The sequence below is a fragment of the Mytilus edulis genome, unplaced genomic scaffold (assembly GCF_963676685.1).
Source record: "Mytilus edulis unplaced genomic scaffold, xbMytEdul2.2 SCAFFOLD_384, whole genome shotgun sequence".
In the NCBI taxonomy this organism is placed as follows: domain Eukaryota; kingdom Metazoa; phylum Mollusca; class Bivalvia; order Mytilida; family Mytilidae; genus Mytilus; species Mytilus edulis.
Genome location: NW_027267292.1, coordinates 27,339 through 41,002, shown reverse-complemented (window position 1 = coordinate 41,002; position 13,664 = coordinate 27,339). Strand labels below are relative to the sequence as shown.

The window sequence follows — 13,664 nt, the reverse complement described above, 5'->3', positions numbered from 1 at the left end:
GTCTGTGAAAAGCTTGCCTATAAAGACATGGAAAAATTCTAAATAAAAAATTTTACACAAAAAAATCATGTGTCAAGTCGATCAGTATGACGTCTTCTGGCCCGTATCCTGCGGATGTAACCTTAGAAAAATAGATAACCCGGGAATTTTGAAAATGACCCGTTTTCGCCAGGATTCAAAGCATTCAGACTGATATCATAATTAAGCGATTGCAATACCGGTAAATTCATATTTCTCTTTGGACAAGAAGTTCAACTATAGCTGTGTAAACTCAAATTAACTGACCCATTTCACTTTCAGTGCATGGCTTCACTTGACAGCTTTGGTGTCAAACACACTCAATCTGTTGATTAACAGTCATTACCTAAGCTTTATGTCGTTTTAAAATAATTGTGTCTTTCAAAGTTGTTTTGAAATAATAATTTGACTTATTTCGCCATTGTTCACCTTTCACAATGTAATCCTTTAACGTATGTTGTTTTATTTTAATTTTAAAAAGATTAAATCTAGAATAAATTGTATGCAAAAACATAATAACAAGGATGTGTCCCAAGTACACGCACTATCATTTTCTCAATCTGTTCATTACCGTGAAAATGGGGTAAAATCTATAATTTGACGTTACATTTAGAAAGATCATATCATAAAGAACAATTTACATGTTTTACAAGTTTCAAGTTAATTGGACTCCAAATTCATCAAAAACTACCTCGATTAAAAACTTTAACCAAACCTTTAACCACGGAGCGGGTCGGAGAAACGACGAACGAACGAACAGACGGACGGACGGACGGTCACACCGACCAGAAAACATAATGCCCATAAATGGGGCATAATAATACTTTTACTATTTTTTACCGTGGGCTTAGAACAATTAACAATAAAGTTATTTGAAAATTACCTTTTTCGTCTATACCTCCTTTACTAATTTAACTTTATTGTTACGCCCCACCTACGATAGTAGAGGGGCATTATGTTTTCAGGTCTGTTTAACCGCTCGTCTGTTCGTCCGTCCGTTCGTTCGTTTTTTTGGTCTGTGTTTTATACGACCGCAATTTGGTTGTCACGTTGTCGTCGTCAGCGTTCTCCGAAGACACTTGGTTTCCGGACAATAACTTAGTGCAAGTGAATAGAAATCTATGAAATTTAATCACAAGGATTGTAACCACTAAAAGAAGGCTAGGATTGATGTTTTTTCATTTAAAATCTTCAATGTTTTACTCATTGAATGATCAATTCTACTGGAATTTGAATAAAACTTGTGTGCGAACGGACCTAACACCGAGAAGAGACAAGCAAAACCCAATTTATAACTAGTTTGTCATTCAATCCGATGTAGTTGCTTTCATATCTTCGGGGCGAATGACGCTCAGGTACGTTCATGCATGATGACGAATAACGGTAAAATAATACATGTGACACCCTGTCACACCCTCATATGTTACATACAAGCGCATGTGCATGTGTGAAAACAAACCAGATAAGATTTCATTATTAAACTAGATGAACAGGAATGGAATGACATAATCAATTTGTTCAAACAGAATAAGATATATTTTTTTATCCAATTAAACTGCCCTTGATTCCATTTTTTAAATTTTACAAACTGTTTGCGTTTCAATAGTATATTAACAAGCATTAATTCCGGGTGCGGGAATTTCTCGCTACATTGAAGACCTGTTGGTGACCCTCTGCTGTTGTTTTTTATTTGGTCGGGTTGTTGTCTCTTTGACACATTCCCCATTTCCATTCTCAATTTTATTAGCCTTTCAAAAAGGGCTAGTCGACTCTTAGCTGATGAAAATGGAAAGTGCTCTCGCTTTGTAGATTAATTCATTTACTAGAATAGTCACGTGCACCAATCAACAAATGTTACCACACATGTGAGGTCACACGTTATGAAGTAGTATATATCGTTTAACGTTGTTGTTTACGAAACTCCAGAAGATTCGACTATTTATAGATAAAAGTTACCTGTGTACCAATATCATGAATATGCATGACTAATGACCAGGCAAAATCTAATTGCTAAAATAGAGAGGACAGATCCGATACTCTACGGGATTGAAGGACATTAACTAGGTTTGGATTGTCCTAACCAATCAATAAACTTTGATTATTCACGTCTCGTAATATCTTCCAATCAGGTAGCAAGAAAATTTCACGCACTAACTGTCCATCGTTCAATTCTTAATATCGACTCCTAGGAGTCGATAATAAGCTTATATATATATAGTACGATATCCATATTTACGTTAACCCGAAACATTTGAATAAAATCAAATTAAACTACCTTGACCAAAAACTTTAACCAGAAGCGGGACGAACGGACAGACGAACGCACGAATGCACGAACGAACGGACCTACAGACCAGAAAAGATAATACCCCTCCACCATCTTTTTATAAAAAGTAGGGAATGCAATTCAAAATGGCGACATAGATCCCTTTATGATTTTTTAGTCAGACGTTACGCACGATACTGGTGATACCTGACGCTACATTAAAATAACGTCGAAATACACTTTTTGACTGAAGTTTTATCCAAGTCGCTTGTTGTTAAACGAACGTATGAATTTATGTTTGTCGCGATTGTCTCCCCATTCGTTTTTACCTCTTTAAAGCATTCCCTACATGTACATGTATATATTTTCATATATTATTGGTTTCTATAACTACTGTTTCTTTATAGGGATAAATACTGATTAATAAATTTCTAGCATTTTATTTCATTAATATATTCTAAAACATTTAAATGTGTTTCTTCTGTGATTCGAATGACATTGTTTGCGGTTACTTCCGAACAAATATAGACCACTGACGCAGCAGGTACAACCGCTTTCCTGTTCACAAGACGATATAGAAAAGGCGAGTTCGTTTGTTGTAATATAGACCACGAAACATAGGTGTTCCCGCAGGGAGTAAAGATCCCCAAGAATCCGTTGTGTCAATGCGTAACGTTTCCATGCTTTTCTCTACTTTCAGCATGTAGTACTCCTCCTCATCGTCGTCAGTATATAACGCAGTTAATTGACCAAACGAAACTAATTCTTGCAAAGACACTTGTTCATTTTCTTGTGCATCCGCTCTGTATTCTCGCTTCTTTTCCATTCAGTATAACCACCAGTTTTTATCGAATTAGAAACTGGTCATACATGTGATGACAACAGTTTACACAGAAACAAGACAATTCACTGATATTCATCAACCCTTTAGCAGAATCACGACTAGCTTTACTTGGTGAAGAGATCAAATGCTAGGCACCGGCTTAAAAGACAGTCTGTTGTCACGGTGAATCGTTTCCGCATATCGGAACATTCTTCTCTTACAATGTGACCTCGGTTGTGTTAGAAATGAATTCGCGTATTCATAGAGATCTTTTGCTGTCCTTATCTAAGTCTGTCCGCGTAAAATGGCACAGTCGGCTTGTCTCTTAATAATTCCTCCAGCAGCGTCTTGTGGTCCTGAAATGCACAGATAAGTTTTTTTATGTCAACTGCATGACATTGGACCTTACCATTTTACCGCGTTCAAGGTTTATGATTTTTATAATAGTAAAAATACCGAAAGTCACGAGAAATATAAGAGATTCAATACCCTACAGCGACTGCCAAGATGAAGAACAGAAATAAAAGCCCTGTTCCTCGATACAACGTATTTATTTTTGTTTCAGGTGTAATTTAGTCCGACGCACAAGTTTTATCAAAATACATTTATTTCAAATTCGATATAATCAAAAAACATGTAAAAAAAAAATACCGATAATGTGAATACCGGACCGCTTTTGAAATATTTACATTTTACACAAATAACTCATAAATATTCAATCAAAAGCTAAATAATATGTATTCCATTGTACTCGAAAATGTGAGTAAAATCATTAAATCTGTGTCCAACATATCTAGCGTAGAGACTGACAGGCGGACTGACATTCAACTGTATTTATTATCCTCGAACTTACTACTATTATTGCCTAATCATAGTAGTAAGTTCGAGGATAATAAACTTAATTATTATGAATAACCTTTTGCATGGGAAGTTTCAAAGAAATTTCTTGTGAAATGTTGATATCCAAAGTCGTCGCTTGTTTGACTAATATCTCCGAAACAGTGTCTGCTCTTATACTGGGCTGCACACCATTCAGTAAACTCGTGCATTGTTTCTACTGAATATGAAATCGACTGTAAATATTCCGCTATATAATTTTGGACTTGGTGAACAAAGTATTGATCATGAACTAAGTCTTGGCTTATAACGAAAAATGTTTGAATCTCAGTAAGCTCGGAACACCTGTAATTTTCACTAAAGTCACGCACACAAACACATTGCTTTTCTGGGAGATTTCTAACAACAAGTTTTTGAAATTGTTCATTTTGCCATGAAGCTCTGTGCTGATGCACTGGAAAAGTTTCAATTAGTTTTCTGAAATATGAAAACAATTCACCAACTTGACTTTCTTTTTTCACGAGCATTAGTTTCTTTATGGTTTTGTTCCCTTTAACATTAACGTTTACATTTTCAAACTGTTCCCACTTTACAAATTCCGCAGTGTCAGATACATCAAGTTCACAAGGCAGAAAATTCAAGATTTTAACTCCACAATCGGAACAGTTTCTTTTAAGGCACTGTAAATTGTGTGAACCTTCAACGTTTTCGCATAATGTTGCATTAACGACATCAGATATAGAATCGTACACAGGAGTAGAATAGCATTCATTCTGTTCATTTTAATTTCTATCAAAAGTTTCTTTCGGAATTCCATACACGATTTAAAGACAGTTTTAAATTCTACATGGTACTTGCAGCAACATGTTTGTCTGTCCTTAGGTCGGACGGGACGCACAAAGTATAGGGTTTGCACCTTTCGAACATTCTTTGAGCTATTCTAATTAGGCGTGGATCCAGAGGGGGGGGGGGGGGTTTCCGGGGGTTGGAACCCCCCTTTTTTTGGACAATCAATGCATTTGAATGGGGACATGTAATTGGACCCCCCTTTTTTGTCCTGGGTTAGGAACCCCCCCCCCTTTTTAAATGGCTGGATCCGCCCCTTGACTAATAGAGGGGTTTTCTCCGATAAAATCCAAATACATATCGGTCTGTGTTTTTTTCTAGTATGTGTGTCATGTGGCTTGAATAAGTTTTCGGACCAATGCGGACCCTTTTGATATTTGCCTTGTTACCAGTCGGACGAGAAATACCAGGCTTACACCAGAACTCATAAATACGTTTCTTCGTGTCAGGTGTTATTGCATCTGATCTAGTTTTTCTATTTGTGTAAGTCCAGCTTGATTTTTTAGATTTAAGTATTCTTGTTCTAATTGCATGACCACGGCTAACTCTTCTTACCGGTAATCCCAATTTCCTAGTCAGTTTCTTTCTGCATTTATTGTCACTGATTTTTTTACCACTTACTGATGAAATGATAACATTCATCGTTTTCAAAGAGTCATCCGATCTTTTCCTTTTACAGATATAAGATATAAGATATAAGATATAAGATTTTATTGATATAAAAATCCAAAATCTGGATTGTCATCAACACATACACAAAGAACAAACAAACAGTAATCATTACAATCAATTATATGTACATAAAATGGTAATATATATTTTCTTTCTTATCTATCTATTTGACTGAGGAGGTACAGTTTTACATCATAGTTATACAATTTATATACAGATGTCAATAACTGTTTTTAAATCTTCCGTCAAGGCTTTTGATGTTTTGTGTTCTTCTATTTCTTCCGGCGAAGAAATCACTTCAGAAGATTGCAGTTTTCTCACAGTCGGCGAGTTCGAATTTTGCAAGTATGCGACCATGGTTGTCACCCGCCTGTCTGGGCTCTTTGGTAGGGCCAGTTTCAGTTTCTTCAATGTCCGATGTTTTTCTGTTCTATTCTCGAAAGTATTTCGCTTATTTAAATTCTCGTTTTGCCTTTGATCATTGATATTTTCATGTTTTCTCTTTCTATATTTCCGTTTCTCTCCGTTTCTTTGACCCGTCTCATTTGTTCTTTCTCTTGTTTCTCTCTATGTTGTTTTTGGCGTACTGCCTCATCTGATAAAGCATACTCGTTTTCCTTTAGATTTCTATTTCTGTAATAAGATTCAAGCCTTTGTTCTCGTCGCTTTTGAAGCTTTTCTTGTTTGTACCGTTCAAGTCCTTCCTTAGATGACATCATTTTTTTTCACTGAAATAATTATAAAAGTTTTCATTTTGACAATTATCAACAACAAAAAACGTCTGTAACGTTACGTGTAACTTTCAAAAACGGAGTTCCATGTTTGTGACATTTTATTGGACATGCGGTTTTGTTTGTAATTTGTGCAAACCTGGGCGCATTGTCATGTTTCAAGGCTCAAAATGCGAAGAAAGGTGTGTATTTTTTAAAGCGATTAATAGAATTGAGGAAATATTCAATAAAACAAATTAATTTAATCTCATTCGACGGATTAGAGCCGGAAACTGTGTGAAAACTGTACTTGTGACAAATTCTTGGACATGAGAAAAATTCGACCTGTGTAAACCGACGTAACAACAAAGGAAAAACAATGATTTAAAAGGCGAGTCTTTGTACAAAATAATGATACCAATATTGATTAACTTACCAGTATTCTGTTAATAAAAATCAAGTCCGTAAAAGAGGGACGAAAGATACCAAAGGGACAGTCAAACTCATAAATCAAAATCAAACTGACAACGCCATGGCTAAAAATGAAAAAGACAAACAGAAAAACAATAGTACACACGACACAACATAGTAAGTTCGGCTAAAATATTTCCCTGCTTGTGGGACACTTTTTAATATCTCATTCAGGGGTCCATTGCTTCGCTTCTAGTACAGGGTTGAGTTCAATATCGTAGCATCTACGTAGTGCTTCGTAGATTTTGACTATTGAACGTGTAGCAGCTATAGACTAGCAAGTACGTAGCTGCTACGATATTGAACTCAACCCTGGTTGTGTTCCAATTTTTTGACGTCACAATGCTATGACGTTGAACGTTGCGCTGCCCGAAAATGGTGACTTTTGGTGAAAAAAATCACCAATCTTCAGCACATTTTGCCCAAATATCGGCATCTATTTGTAACGCGGGACACGAGAAAAATTACGTTATTTATAAAATCGTGTTCGGTTTATACACATACACTTGTATTAAAATGTCATTCAAGACTTAAAATAAATTCCCAAGACATTCAGCTTTATTTTGATGTAAAATTTATATGTTTTCTAGTAGCAACGACAATATAGTGACCAATTGTTGCTTATGACGCGATATTTTTTCTTGAGTGTCACCAGTTCCGTGCGTAACGTCCATACGGATATGGATAGTAAACTGCACATTGCTAGAAAAAAAAAGAAATGATGGCAACGTCAAATACTGTAATAAAGTTATACAAATAGACAGGAAATAATAATAAAAAAAATTAAAAACATTGATTTACAAATTTAATTTTAAAGACTATTCAATTTCTAATGGTACGAATAACAATGGACTTTGTTTGCGGGATGTAGAAGCAGGGGTTTCCAGAAATCTCCCTCGTCACACCCTGTGGTCGAAAGCCATTGTTATTGTAACAACAGATCTATTCAATTTACACGTGTTTCAACAATAGAAACAATGAAGTATAACAATTGAACTGTATAACAATATAACTGGGCTGTAAGCATGAAATCGGTCATATTTTTTTTATCTGACGGGTTACGACGTCTTCACTCTAAATCGATTGGATTTTGTACGAATGTTGATTGATATTTCAGTCTTAGATACAAGATTGTTATTATTAGTTATTACGAATGTCGTTCGGGTCAAACATGGTCACCCGAGTCGTACATATTAAATAAGTAATGTCGATTTTTGCTTGGTCCGTGCATGTAACTAAAACTTTTATGATTCAAACATCTGGAAAAATTTGGAAAATGAATCTTACAATACCGATTCTAGTGCGAATAAAACGAGATTCTTAAATAAACTTCATCAGATTTACACTTGAGACCAAAGTTTGGAAACTAAAATACGTATAGTTACCCTTGGAGATCATCAAACCAAAAAAGACTTATGTAATGGGTGGTTGGGATGAACCGCTGGAATAAGTCACTGTATTATGCTCCTTGATATACGAAAAAAAAGAGATATTTATAAGTTAAAACGGATAAACGGGACTATTATCAGCAAAATTTATTTCCGGATACTATCTTATGATCATAAACAAGTTGCTGTCCATGTTTGATAGAAATACAGGATAGCTTAAAAAGTTATTTAAATTTTAGCCACAGAGTGAATATTTGTGGACGCCTCCTATGCCAACGACGGAATGTAGGATCGCTATGTATCGCTTTTTCTATAAAAGTCCAAGACTCGACAAAAGTGAGATAATTTACAGTTCTGGGTTTTTTTTTCTACTTGATTATTCACTTTTTTAAGAGTAAATAGTATATCTGATCAATGAACCGATCAACTGGTATACATTTGCATATCTTCTATTTTTTATAGTATGATCTGTGCATATCATTTGAAGCCTGAAGCCTACGTGAATTATAATAATCAGGAAGCACTTAAACACCTCATCTTATCGTGATGTATTTAAAATTTATAGTGATGAAATACCGATATATTTGCAAAAGATTTTCATAGCATTTTTCCTTTAGTAAACCTCTTGGAAGATTAATGGTTTTGAATCACCGTATGAGGTCAATCCAAATTGAATGCACCGTGTACATTTCACAACTAACATTTTAAAATGTCAGCAAAAATGTTCAAGCTTCGATGAAATGAATCATTTTCCTTCAACTTCTCGGGGGAAACTTCCAGTTTACAGATAGACATCTTTTGCAGTTCACCTATACCAAAGAAGATGCTATTAACAGGGCACTTTGGTTCTGTGATATTTTTGACATTAAAATGAAAGATTTTGAACTATCAGTTCTATGCTACAACACACATGATTTGAAAACACCTCGGATTTCCGAGGTACAACTAAAAGATATACATCTATGTAGACAATAATGTGTCCATAGCACACGGATGTCACATCAGCACAATCCTTTTCTATGTTCAGTGAACCGTGAAAATAGGGTAAAATCTCTAATTTGACATAAAAATTAAAAATATTTCAAGTTGATTGGACTTCAACTTCATCAAAAACTATCTCGACCAAAAACATTAACCCGAAGCGAGACAGACGGACGAACGGACGGATGGGCGGATGGATGAACGAACGAACAAACAAACGAACGAACGAACGAACGAACGAACGAACGAACGAACGGACGGACGGACTAACAGACGCACATACTGGAAAACATAATGTCCATAAATGGGGCATAACAATTGAGAATCGAAATAAGGAAGTTGTCAAATAGACAACAACACGACCAAAGAGCAGAAAAACAGCCGAATGTTACTAATGTTTCTTCAACACATCGAGAAAATCCCGCACCCAAAGATGGGCCATAGCAAGCCCCTAATCAGTCAATTACGTGTATTGATGTCATACATTACCCGAAACATTTAAATAAAATCAAAATTAAAATAAAACAAATAAGAATAACCTAGACCAGAGGCTCCTGACTTGGGACAGGCGCAAAAGTACGGAGGGTTTAAACAGGTTTTGTGAGGTCTCAACCCTAAAATCTAGCCAATGTAGAATAAACAAACACACAGCAATACACACAGTTCAATCAGTTTAGAAGAATTCCAAATCCGATGTTAGAATAGGTAAGAAAAGGAACCGACATAAATTTACAAAGCACTACTTGCCGTTACCAGTGCCTTGATTTTGCGTCAATCGTCATTTAATTTGCGCCAAACAAATCTTTCATTTGATCAACAATTTGGAGCCGTACCAGTAGATTTTCAGTCCACTGGTCCGGCTGGCCAGTACACAAAAAAGCTTAAATTCTACCCCTGTGACCACAAACCATATTTCATTTGCGCCAATATTGCAAGTAAAAACTGACCGCGCTGAAGTACGTCCATTATTCATTTTTCATTATTCAAAATTCAATAATGAATAATGAAATAGTTCACTATTCAATGTTAAGGAATGAATATTGAATGATGACATAGTTTGTTTCATTATTTAAGTGATGAATAGCCTCGGTAAACACCTTTGAAATGAGCTAGGTCCAATTCGGAACTTTTCCGTAGGGATGTGACGAAGAGTACCGAATGTGTTGTAGGAATTGAAAACTACGCTAAGGGGCAACTTTGCACCACTGTGGTGGCCAGACGGACCCGGATCCCAGAAAAATATTTAAGTTGGAAATAGCCTGGGTCAATACTTTTGAAATGAGCTAGGTCCGGTTCGGAACTTTGCCGTAGGGATATGCCGAGCAGTACCGAATGTGAAGTAAATACGGAAAATTACGTTAAGGGGCATATTGGAACCTCTGTGGTGGCCAGACGGGCCTGACTGGATTCCAGGAAAATATTTAAGTGTAAATAGCCTGGGTTGATACCTTTAAAATGAACTAGGTCCGGTTTCGAAACTTTGACATTGGTATATGCCAAGGTATATCGAATGTGTGGTTGGAATGGAAAATACATATTGTCTTGATTAGGGGCTGACGGGTAGCAGCAGTTCATTCCATTATTCAAAATAAGCTATTTCTTAATGTTCACGCGTATTTCGACATTTAAGTACGTCGGTACTCCTCTAATATGCGTTGCGGAACATATTTTGTTCCTCTCTTAATAAGCTTTCAAATGAGGTATAAGGTATATCTGTAATTAGGGGCTGAAGGGTCACACCAGTCCATTCCATTATTCAAAATATCCATTTCATTTTCAAAATTGGCTGTTTCTTATATTTTCACGCGTATTTTGGCATTAAGGTCATTCGAAATCCTCCAATGGTCATTGCTGCACAATCAACTTGTTATATCTATTATCCGAGGGTGAAGAATAGCAAAGGTCCAGTGAAAATAAAAAAAGACAACGTAGAGTATTTTAATTTTTATATACATTGTCTATGTTTTGGTATACATTTAAGCAAGGAATTTCTGTTAAAAATAGTTCGGAAAACCCACTAGTTTATCCTCCGAAACTTAATAAATAATTTAAATTAAAGATTTAAAGAGTGTTTTTATTTTTTTGTTCTTATGGTAATTTGATTATTCGTTAGATCCAGTGGGGGGGGGGGGGGGGTTCGGGTGTTGGAACCCCCCGTTTTTTGGCCGATCAATGCATTTGAATGGGGACATATAGTTGGAACCCCCCTTTTGTCCTGGGTTGGGACCCCCCCTTTTTAAAATGTCTGGATCCGCCCCTGATAATGGACGTACTTCAGCGCAGTTAAACATTGGGTTGCGTCCATTGTCGTAGCAGCTATACATATATATAGATTTTTGATTCCTGAATGTGTTAGTATCCCAGCTGCTATACTATCTATTTTTTTAGCATCTAGGCTATCTGAAAGTTCAGTAATCAAACATCTATATATGTAGCCCTAATTACATTAGCTGCTATAATATTGAAAGCAACACAGGTCATGGAATTTCAAAAAAAAAGAAACTGTCCTAGGTTATGGGGAGGGTAGGAATCATGTTTAACCCCGCCACATTCTGTATGTATGTGCCTATCCCAAGTAAGTAGCATGTAATTCAGTGGTTGCATGTCGTTTGTTGATGTGTCATATATTTGTTTTTCGTTCATTTTTGTACATAAAAAGGCCCATTAGTTTTCTCGTTTGAAATGTTTCACATTTGTCATTTCGGGGCTTTTTATAGCTGACTATATATATATATATATTTAACACACGGCCAGCGAAAGCTCTTTTTTGAAAGCCCAGGTGGTCGTGTGGTCTAGCGGGACGGCTGCAGTGCAGGCGATTTGGTGTCACGATATCACAGTAGCATGGGTTCGAATCCCGGCGAAGGAAGAACCAAAAATTTGCGAAAGCAAATTTACAGATCTAACATTGTTGGGTTGATGTTTAGACGAGTTGTATATATAAATAAATATATATATATATGCGGTATGGGCTTGACTCGTTGTTGAAAGGCCGTAGGATATGGTGGTGGTTGGGGGGGGGGGGGGGTCTAGGATGACCTATAGTTATTTATGTCCGTGTCATTTGGTCCCTTGTGGAGTGTTGTCTTATTGGCAATCATACCCTATCTTCTTTTTTTAATTTTAATAATAAAGTCAGTTTAAGTCAAAAATCAGTCTTCATAAAATCATAAAAAAAAATGTTAAGACTTTGATAATTCACAGGGGCCGAATCATTGAAAGTATCCTAATATATGTCATATAAGCCATAGATTTATCTATGTCTTAATTAGGACCTTATTTAGGGTGGTCTTATATAATAGGACTTTCGTTTACCTGACTTAGAAATAAGATGTGTCCTAAGACCATCCTAAGACATGTTCTATAGTTCTATGACAGCTTCGTTGACACGGCCCCAACATATATATCATAAGATATGTCTTCGGACATTATTTAGGATGGTCTTAAGGTGTATCTGAGACATGTCTAAACTGTCAAAACTATCTTACGACAAACATAAGGACATAATTTATGACATATTGTAACTTATGAAACTTCCGTTAACTCAGCACTAAGACGTGTCCTAAGACCATCCGAAGCCGGAGAGTGACTGAACTTAAATAATACGTTTAAATTCATCAAACAAATTGTGACAAAACTTCATCAACATGACTAACTAGAACAAAGTCGTTTTAATACTAAAATTAAATTAAAAAAAGGTATATGTTATTCTTCGTGCAAACGCCGGAAAGAACTCTTTGTTGACTAAAGGCAATTAATTTTATATTGAATTAAAGGACACATGAAGAGTAAATTTAAGTAATTATTCGTTGATTTTGATAATTGACACAATATTAAATGTTAATTTATTTAAATCATATATCAATATGAATATAATCATCTCAATTCTAAGATGTTAAACCACAGTGAGATCAGGGCCACACATATAACGGTAAACAGGCGCGGATCCAGAGGGGGAGTTCCGGGGGTTGGAACCCCCTTTTTTTGGACGATCAATGCATTTGAATGGGGACATGTAATTGGAACCCCCCTTTGTCCTGGGTTAGGAACCCTCCTTTTTAAAATGGCTGGATCCGCCCCTGGTAAAAAAAGCATATAAATTATATATAATTAACAGGCAAATATTCTCAACAGGTTAAATAAAAACATATCTGTACTTTCAGTTTAAAGCATTTATTAGTATAAATTAATTGCAATAATTTTCAATACCTCTAGGTTTTCTTGAATATAAAAAAACCAATTAATTTTGGCACTTGCGATGAACTTTTAGAACTCATATATAATATATGATATCATAGCTGACAGGTATCTGGTTTTCCCAGGGATTTTCACTTCTACGAACGCCATTGATATCATCGCTGTTACGTTTGGATAACTAAAAAAAAAAAAACATGCAAGAAGGGTGAGTTAAATCTATTTTCAATCTTTACAGTTTAATTTACAGGCATTTCATTTATTATAATTTCTTTTTGAAACAGAAAACCAAACTGAATAAACAGTGTAACCAGTGATGAATGATCATTGTCAAAATTGAGTTCAGTATTCTATCTGTATCTGTATGGGTACGTCGTAGCTACCAATTCTGGCTTTTATACAACGGGGGTATTTTTGGGGGTTTACGTTTTGCAGGACACAATGTATTTTATTTCTCC

General features: G+C 35.7%; 1 long non-coding RNA gene across 1 annotated transcript; it reads right to left on the bottom strand.

Annotated features, from left to right (window-relative positions):
- Nucleotides 1-5,484: 5,484 nt before the first annotated feature.
- Nucleotides 5,485-6,958, bottom strand: LOC139505113 (uncharacterized). Its single transcript, XR_011659543.1, has 2 exons — nt 6,609-6,958; nt 5,485-6,190 (listed from the first exon to the last, which is right to left on the bottom strand). It is a non-coding gene; the product is annotated as an uncharacterized lncRNA (long non-coding RNA).
- Nucleotides 6,959-13,664: the final 6,706 nt, after the last annotated feature.